Below are 10,728 nucleotides of genomic sequence, written 5' to 3' on the forward strand. Positions count from 1 at the left end.
TGTAATACGCAACTTTTGGGGACTGACTTTTTTTCTACTGAATGATCTTCTGGTGAGTTGTTAGGAGGTCACATGCATTGACGGTGTGCTCCTTTGTATTGCTGCATGCTATTCCATGATGTGGGTGTGCTACAGTGCGTTAACCATTCTCTGGTTGAAGGACAGCTAGAGCGTTTTCAGTTTAGGGCTGTTACCCCTGGAGCTGTTATGAAAACTCAAGTGTAGCTTTATGTGTGAGCATATTTTCATTTCTCTTGCATAAATGCCTGAGAGTACAATTTCAGGGTCACATCTTGACTTTTTAAAGAAACTCTAGTCGTTCCATTTTGAACTGCAACCTCCCTACCCCTTGATCTCAACCCAAACATCAGATGCCTCTCACACTGCTTACCTTTTAGGGGCAATCTGCCATCAATGATCACTAGGACACAAAGGCCAACGTGGGGTAACGTAGTCATGAGGATGAGACGGAGCCCAGACATTAATTCCGTGGGTGAAATTGTCTACTGGGTTTATAAGAAAACCACATAGTTCAGAAAACAAATCAGTGTTATTCCCACAGAAAACTATTACAGGCAGCTGGTGAGCTGACCAAGCACAGTGTGGTACAAACAGACCCCGCCTCCCAGAGGAGCACCTAGGCACCAGCCAGGCCCTGCGGAGGGAATCTCTGTAAATAAGCAGAAAGGACTCTGGTCAGAGACATTCGTAGATCCCTGAGCCGGAGAAATCAAGACCCGACCATATTTCATGCTGAAAACCAAAAACCAAATAAACAAAGCTCCCTGTCATGGCAAATGGCCAGCTCAACTGTGCAAGTGAATGGTGAAAACATTCCTGGGCTCCTGGAAGAAATCCAGAACCTTATGTACTTAGCCTGCCTATGGGGAGGTGGGTATTATTATTGTTACCATAAATTCATTTATTTCCTAACATATTGGTTTTCTCCATTTTAAGCATTTGCTTGACATTTGTACAGATTGGGTGACTGCTGGAAGAAATGATTAAGCAATATTGTAAAATAGTGCTTTGGCTTGACTTAAACTGGAAACAATTATAGCGTTCTCAGTAAGGCCAGATGTCGTCAGCTTGACTATTGTGCTGCTTTCTCATAAATGCGCTGGGCTGATGAAAACTTCACAAACAACCTAAAACGAGCCAAGACTCTTGGTGGCTTTCTCTGCAGATGCATTCCCCTCATCTGCCATTTGGCCCGAGCAGTGGGGGGTGTGCGCATTGATCTATGTGGTAAACAGAAGGCTTTCAGTGTTGGGCACACACTTGTCTCAGCAACCAAAGAGGATGCCCTAGAATGAAGACACGGCTGAGGTGTCACTGTGTACAAGTGTTTGTGTGCTTCCCAGCCCAGAGCCGTGGTATCTGAGGGCCTCTGTGCTTTCATTCCTGTGTGTCTTGTCCCCATGATTCTTCCCTATCAATTTATTTTAACTTATTTTTTCATTATTTTTGCCTTCTTCTTCCTACCCTAAGCCAAACCAATTAAACTAATAACAAAAATCAAAGCTTTGGCCTAAAGCATCAGCCTTTTAATTTTTTTTTTTTTTTTTTTTTTTTTTTTTTTTTTTTTTTTTTTTTTGTAATACTAGGGAGTGATCTTGGAACCTTATGTTTGCCAGGCAGGTGCTTATGCTGCTGAGCTATATCCCTGGCCCCAGCATCAGCCTTTATAATGAAAAAGATCCTCAGACCTGGACAACTGGAAGGCTGGATCTTGGCCAAGGTGCTGTTCTCTAATCCAAGCCTAGCTTACCCCTGCCCAGAGCCATTCCAAACCAAGCACAAAATGGACCTCTCCCTGAGGACCTTGAACTTCCTCTGCACCCCAGGGAACTATGGAGACAATCAAGGTGTCCTGGAATAGAGGATGATGGTTTGAGAAAGAGGTTTCACTGTAGACTTCAGTGCAATCCTTGAGGAAGGTTATTGACCTGTGGGATAAAATAGAATCGATTCCAGAGAGCCTTCAAAAACCAGATGCTTAATACTCAGAAGACAGTGGCCATGGGTGGGAAGGAAGTCAGGTGCCTGTGTATGCCAGCTGCTCTACGTCCATGAACAGCAGTGGATACTATTGTCTTCAGATGTCATTAAGGGAAGCCAGGGGCTGGATTCAGGAGCCAGACTATAGTGAACCCATTTCATCATGACTCTGGTGTTCATCTCCCTGGTCTGCCATTGCAGAATACCATATGGACTGAGTATATCACACAATAGAAATTTACCTTTTCTTAGTTTTGAAGGCCTAAAAGTCCAAATGAAGGCTCTGGACATTTAGCTTCTGGTGAGCATTCTCTTCCTATCTTGCAGAGAGTTGTTTTCTTCTGACTTCCTCACACGTTTTCTTTAAATTCTACTCTTAGAGGGGAGGAAAGACCTAGTGTCTCTTCCTATAACGACACAACTATGGTTTGGATGTGGTTTGCGCTTGTCCTCAGTGTGGCCTTACTGTATGATGGAACCTTTAAAGAGAGCCCTAGTGGGAGACAACAGTGAGGTCGCTGGAGGCGCTGCCTTTGGAAGGCATGTACGTGGTTCTTAGTGGGTTGTTGCAAAAGGTCAGGACTGGCATAGCCCACTATCTCACTCACTATGTTATCTCTCCCGGTGGCAACACTTCCTCTATGATGCCATCCGCCATCTGCCATGAAGCGACACAGCTTAGGGGGGGGGATCTTCACAAGGCAGAATTGATTGAGTTGCCTAATCTTGAATTTCTAGTCACCAAGACTGTGAATTAAATAAACCTTTTTCTCTATAAAGTACCTAGACACAACTATTTTTTATAGTAATAGGAAACAGACTAATACTATCAGATCAGTGCCCCACCGTTAAGACCTCACTAAATCTTAGTTATCTCCTCACGTTGCCTATTTCCAAAAACAGTCAAACTGGGTGTCAAGGCCTCTACATACAAATCTGAGGGACATAATTTCAAGTGGACATAATGTCACTATAGCAGGAAATGGTGTTTCACTTTCCTAAATGGAAGAAGGCCAAGAATTCTCTAGGCATAAATCTGGTCAAAGTCTGTTCATGAAGAATATTGGGTGATGGCCTGCCACAAATTTAAATGGCTTAAAACAAAACAAATATATTATTGTATACTTGTCTGGAAGTTAAGGTCTGAAATAGGTCTCACTGAGTTAAAATCAAGGACAGGGCTGCCTTCCTTCTGAAAGCTCTAAAGGAAGAACGTTTCTTGGTCTTTTCTATCCATTAGAGGTCACGTGCATCCCTTGTCTCATGGTCCCCTCCTCCACCTGCAGAGCCAGCAATGTAATTATGCTCTCTCTGCTTCCAAGATCAAATCTTTTATTCTAATTCTTCTGCCTCCCTCTTACAATGACATACACTATGACTTCAGGCCCAATTGAATAATCCAAAATAATCCCTTTATCTTAAAAAAAAAAAAACTTAACCATATCTACAATAAAAGTTTTTCCATGTAGGTGACATATTTACAGGTGCCAGGGATTAAGATCCCCATCAAAGATTAAGTGGGCATTATTCAGCCTACCACACAGAGAAAAATGACAGTGCCCAATCACATACAATGCTTAAATAATCTTCCCAGAAGAAGCACACTTCACGGGCAAGGGAAGGGAGGATGGGATTAGGAACAAGAAGGCCATGTTGCAAACAACTGCACAGGGAGAGGAAGTTTTAACTAGATGCCTTGGCTGCTTTTCTCTTGTTGCTGAGACAAAATACCTGATGCCCAGAATCAAGGAAGGAAAGGTTTATTGTGCTCACAGATGGTGGAAGTTTCAGTCCATACTCAGTGGTACATGGCAGAAGACAACAGTTCATGGTGGCAGAAGGCAGCAAAAGCAACAAAAGCAAAAAGGGAGGAGCAACAGAGAGGAAGCCCCTTTCCTTCCCTTATAGTGTGCAAGCTACTGGCCCCAGGGCAGGAGTCATACTCACACCTGTAAACCCAGCATTGGACCACAAATCAATTATAAACTCCAGCAGCCCACCCCATGACTGAATGAGGCTTTGGGGGCACATCTTGATATAAACCATAACACTAATCTAAAGGTGATAGGGTACAACTAGCTTTAAGTAACTTACCTTGGACCTAAAATGTAGCAATTCTATGAAACCATTTTATGATGTCTTCAAAAACACAAATTACCAAAACTGGTACAGGTAGAAGTAGACAATCTAAAGATGTTAATATTGACTTTTTAAAAAATTATGTGATTATGGGCAAAGAAAACCTCAGTCCAAGATGTTTTTTTCTGATAAATTCTATTAATTGCAATGAAGAAATAAGCTATTGCAGAGACTAAAGGTGACCAATTCTCAATTTTAAAATTTTTGGTCAGTACATTTGTGTTATAGGTTAGACATATGTCTTCCAAAAGCCCATGTGTTAGAGGCATGGTCCCACCTTGTTTGTACCATCAGAAAGTGGTGGAATCTTTAAAATGTGGGACTTGTGAGAGGTCATTAGGTCCCTTGAGATGTTCCCTTAAAGAGGACAATGGGGCCCCAAACCCTTCATCTTCCTCTATTTGCTCCTGCAGGTAAGCAGTTTTGCTCCACCATGTGTGTCTGCTGTGCTGTAGACAATCACCTACCAGCTTGCCACAGGCCCAAAAGCAAGGGTGATCAGCACTCATGGGCCAGAACCATGATAGTGGATCTTGGAGAATTTTCAATGATACCAACAGCTCACTGTGGCACACACGTCATGGGTTTGCCAAGACCGAGCTGGAAGCTCCAAGATTGTGATCCACACTAAACCTTTTTTCCTTAGAAGTTGATAATCTCAAGTATTTGTTATAAGAATGGAAAGCAGATTAATATAAACCATCAAACCAAAACCAGACAAAGACATTACAAGGAAAAAATGAAAAAGAAAAAACCACAGACCAGTGTTGCCCAAGAATATAGACACAAAAATCTTTCACAAAATATTTGCAAATTGAACTCGGAACTTTTAAAAAAGGATATTGCAATATGGCAAGGTGGAATTTTTTCCCAGGAAGACAAATACTTTATTATTTCAGTATCAATCAGCCAAAAAACTCACCACATTATCAGAATTAAGAGAAAATCTTATAATCATCTCAGAAGATGCAGAGACAGCATTTGACCAAATTCAGTCCTGCTTTGGGATACAAGCTTTCAGCACAATGGAAACATGAGGGAAGTGCTCAGTCTAATAAAGAACATTTCTAAACACCTGCAACCAATATCGTACATAATAATGAAATATTAGAAGTTTCACATTAAGATGGAGAACATGGCAAGGATGTTCAACACTTCTGTCAACATTTATCGAAAATCACTTGTCACCAGGGCAAGTAAAACTAAAAAATGAAATAATAGGCACATAGACTGGAAAAAATTAAAAGTGTCTAGAACTAATAAGGGAATATAACCAAGTCTTAGCATAAAAGATCACCTTAAAATATTGATTGCTATTTCTATGTGGTAGGAACAAGCAATTGGAAAATTAAATTTTAGAAGTATTATTTGACTACAAAAGGTCAGATTGAAGCAATACTTCAATGTATTGGCATCACATTTATGCTGGTAGTCATACATAATCTGAAAACTTATTAAGAAAATAATCTCATTACAATAATATAAAAAGAATAGCATTAGGAATACATTTAGAAGGCAAAATACTTGGATATTGGTTACAGAAATTGAAAAAGAACTAAACAAATAAAATGACAGTCCATATTTCTGGATCAGAAAATTGAATACTGTTAGGATGACAATATGACCCAAAGCAATCCACAGACTCCATGCAATTCCTTTCAAAATTCAAGTAGCTGTGTTTACAAATATGGAAAACCCATCCTAAAACTCAAATGGAATTTAATAGCCCAAGAAGTCTTTAAAAAAACAAAATTGGCAGGCTCACACTTCCTGATTTCAAAACTCACTAGCAGTCTCCAGTAATCAAAACAGTGTGATACTGGCATGGGAGCAGATACAGATCAGCAGAATGGCACAGAATGCCCAGAGATACACCCACATATTGGTTCAGGACAAGAGTGCTGTCCTACTTAGTTTTCTCTCATCACTGAGAAAATATCTGACGCCCAAAATTAAAGAGGGAACAGTTTATTTAGTTCACAATTTGTGAAAGTTTCAGTCCATACTCAGCTGGCTCCAAGGCAGAGTGGCACATGGCAGAGGGCAGCAGTTCATGGCAGGGAAAACAGCAAAACAGCAGGAGCAAAAGGGAGGAGTGCGAAGGGGGAGCTCTTTCTGTCCCTTCTATTGTCTGCAGGCTGCCCACCTAGTGTGGGTGTGGCGCTCATGCTCATAGACCCAGTACTAGAGGATGAATCAACTACAAACTCTAGATTCACCCTCCTCTGTAAAGCAAGCCCTCTTCCCATGGCTGCATGGAGCTTTGAGGGGTATCCAGACACAAACCATAACAGGTGGTCAAGATTATTTAAAGGAGAGAAAATAATTTGTACAACACATGATCCTGAAAAAACTGCACATCCACATGCAGAGGAATGAAGTTAGACCCTTATCTTATACCATATGCAAAAAATTAAGTAAAAATAGATTAAAGATCTAAATATAAATGTTAAATCTGTAAGAATCTTAACAAAACATAAGGAAAAATTTTACTGAATAAGGCAATAATCCATTGACTATGACAATAAGAGTACTAGCAACAAAAGAAAAAATAGATTAATTGGGCTTCATCAAAAATTTAAAGTTCTGGCCTATGCTAAGTCTCAGCCCCTCACACTCTGGTGCGAGGGGAGCTGCAGGTGCACAGGCCGAGACTGCAGAACCAAGACCAAGTGTCCAAGGTGGTGAATAATTGCTCTTCAAGTCTGCAGTAAAAAATGGTCTTCAGGGGCTGGTGAGATGGCTCAGTGGTCTAAAGCATCTACTTGGAGCAAGCTTGGCAAACACAGGGACCGCGGTTCAATCCCCTAGCACCACAAGCCAGCCGGCCCCGCCCCCTGGTGGGCTGAGCTGGCCACACGCACACACACATAAATAAATAAAATTTTTTAAAAAATGGTCTCCAATAAAACTACATTGCAAAACATGGGAAAGAAACAAAATGGAAAAAGTAAAAAACTTGAGGAAGCAGAACCTACAGAGTTTGTGGTAGAAAAAGTACTGGACTAATGTGCAGCGAATGGGAAGGTGAAGTCTTTTCTGAAGTGGAAGGGATTCACAGATGCTGACAGTACATGGGAACCTGAAGGAAATTTAGATTACCCGGAGTTAATTGAAGCATTTCTTATTTGCAAAAAGCTGATAAAGAAAAAGAGGGTACAAAAAGAAAATCTTTATCTGACAGTGAATCTGATAACAGCAAGTCAAAGGAAAAAAAGAGATGCTGCTGACAAACCTAGAGGTTTTGCTGGAGGTCTTGACCCTGAATGAATAATTGGCACCACAGACAGTAGCAGAGAATTGATGCTTCTCATGAAATAGAAAGATCCAGATGAGGCTGCCTTGGTGCTGGCAATAGAGGCAAATATGGAATGTCCTCAAATCATAATTGCTTTTCGTGAAGAGAGACTAACTTGACATTCTTGTCCAGAAAATGAAGCTCAATAACTTGCATCATATATATATATATATATATATATATATATATATATAATATTGGTCCTGCTTTTGATTTACTAGTGTGGAAAAAGCATTCTAATGAAAATCAAGTTTAATATGTCAGTTTTGAAACTAGGATTTGAGGGAGTTGTTGGGTTTTGTTTGTTTTGCATCTATAGCACTGGTTACTTTGAACAAATAAGCTGTTGTAATTGCTTCCTTTATAAAAATATTAAAGTTCTGTGCCTCAGAATACGTGATCAGGAGGGTAAAAGAATAACCTATAAAATGGGACAGTGTATTTATGAATTATATGTCTAATAAGAATCTAGTATCCAAATATTTAAAGAGCTTTACAGCTCAACAACAATCCTTTTTTTTTGGTACTGGGGATCAAAAACAATCCAACTGGGCTGGAGAGATGGCTCAGTGGTCTAAAGCACCTACTTGGAACAAGCTTGGCAAAGCACAGGGACCGCGGTTCAATCCCCCAGCACCACATGCCAGCCAGCCCTGCCCCCTGGTGGGCTGAGCTGGCCACACACACACACACACACACACACACACACACACACAATGAATAAATAAATAAATAAAATTCAAAAAAAAAAAAAAACAATCCAACTGTAAAATGGCAAAAAAGGTTGGTCAAATAACTCAGTGGACTAAAGTGCCTGCTTAGGCAGAGTGCCAGCCCTGCCCCTGGAGCGCGCTGAGACAGCAATTGAGGCTGGGTGTGGCGCTGCGCACCTGTAATCCCAGCTCTTCGGAGGCTGAAAACAGGAGGATCACTATGAGTCTGATCTGCATAGTGAGACCCTGTAGACCCTGTACTAAAATATTAAATATTAAAAATAAATAAATAAATAAATAAAATGGCCAAAAGACTAACACACACACTACTCTAACAGAGTTAAGATGGCCAAAGAGCACATAAAAAGATGCTCAACATCAGGTTGAGGAGATAGCTCAGTGGTTTAAGTGCCTGCCTGGCAAGCTCAAGGTCCTGAGTTCAATCCCTGGTACCAAAAATAAAAAGAATCTCAGCATTATTAGTCATCATAAAAATGCAAAAGAAAACCACAGTGATATGCTACTCTTGCACACTAGGATGATAAGCAAAATAAACAAGTGTTGACAGATGTATGGAGAACTTTGCATATTGCTGGTGCAGCCACTAAAGAAAATAGCTTGAGGGTACCTTAAAACATTCAACTACAATTATCATATGACTGAGCAATTCCTTTTCTAGATATATACTCAAGATAACTGAACACAAGTATCCAGACAAATACTTGAATATACATGTTATAGCAGCATTATTTATACCAGCCAAAACAGAGGCACAACTGAGATACGATCCATTATCATACGGATATGGTTTATCCATGTAATAGAGTATTATTCAGCTTTAAAAGTACTGAAGTACTAATCCATGCTGCAATGTGGCAGAACCTTCAAAACATGCTAAGTGAGAGAATGCAGCTCCAAAAGGTCACATAATGTAGGGTTCTATTTGTAGGAACCAGCCCGAATAGGTACATACAAAGAGTCAGAAGTAGACTGGCAGCTGATGGAGTCTGAGAAGAGGGAGAAGTGCAGACTGATCATGGACATGCAGTTTCTGTTAGAGAATGGATAGTCATGGCTTAAAATCAGATAATGGTGGTAGTGTATAGTTTTGTGAACATACTAAAATGCCTGGCTTGTACACATTAAAACTTTATTGTATGTAAATTACATCTCAAATGTTTTAATAAAAGAATCCATGCAACAACACAGAAGTGTGAACCAATAAGTAAATACTGTTTTGAATTTTTTAAGGAAAGTTTTACAAATACTGTTTATAGCAAAACCCATAAAATATAAAATATGTAGGAATAGACTTAATGAAATATATGGAAAACTTCTCATGGAAAACTACAAAACATCACTCAGAGAAATTAAAGAAGGCTTAAATAAATGTAGAAACAGATCAAGCAAAGATCAAATGAATATTTGAAAAGATTCAATACTTAAGATGTGCGTATTTTTAAAATTGATCTACAGACTAAGTGTAATCCTAATCACAGTCCCAATAGGTTGTTTTCCCCATAGAAACAGTCTTATTGTACCATCTATGTAGGATAAAAGCACAAGGATTACCATAGCCAAGACCATCTTGAAAAAGATTAAAAACTCATTTTTCTAATTTCAGCTCTTTTATAAATCTATAGTAATCATGGCAGTGCAATATCAACTTAAAGGAAGATAAATAGGGCAGAACTGCAGAGGTCACCAATAGGACCACACATAGATGCTCAACTGATTTTCAAGACAGACATCAATCCACTTCACTGGAGAAAGAGTATTTTTAACACATGGTAGAGTACTCGAACAACTGAGTATCCTTAAGGGAAAGAAAAAAAAAAACAAACAACAAACTTTGATGCTTATCTACATCATGTACAAAATAATTCAGCATGGCCAAGCATGGTGGTACATGCCTATAATCCCAGCACTTGGAAGGCTGAGACACAAGGTTCACTGTGAGTTCAAGACCAGCCTAAGCTAATAGGAAATTTGAGGCTAGCCTGGTCTACAAGGTGAGACTTTGTCTCAAAATAACAACAAAAAAGGATAATAAATCTGAGCAGCAAAGGTACAACTATAATGCATTAGAATATCTTCATGACTGTGAGGTAGGCAAGCATTTCTTAGACCAAAACAAAACACCACTAACTGCTAAGAAAAAAACCTAAAGAAACAAAAAGGGCAATAAAATTAAAATCCAGTTCATTAAAAGACACAATTGAAAGAATTCAAAGAATGAATTCTATGTCCCGTTCAGTAGCACTGTGCCCCAGCAGGTGACTAGCTTCTACTTTCCTGATTGAAGGGCTTGGCTTGTTTAAAAAAACAATCTTGCCCCCTCTTACCCATCTTTCTTTCACTAAACCTGACAGATTGATGGGTGTTGAGGAATGACTACAGTTCTGTCCAGTTCAAGAGCTTTCATGTCTCACAACAAAGATTAGACCTCTAATGACATTTTTGCCAATACCAATAGGCCATGCTTTTCTCAACATTCTTTTCTTTTATTTTTTTTAATTTAAAATTTCTGAATTTAGTTCAACTTATAATACCACATTTCCAAGAAAAATGAACCTT

The sequence above is a fragment of the Octodon degus genome, unplaced genomic scaffold, assembly GCF_000260255.1.
Source record: "Octodon degus isolate 3935 unplaced genomic scaffold, OctDeg1.0 scaffold00003, whole genome shotgun sequence".
In the NCBI taxonomy this organism is placed as follows: domain Eukaryota; kingdom Metazoa; phylum Chordata; class Mammalia; order Rodentia; family Octodontidae; genus Octodon; species Octodon degus.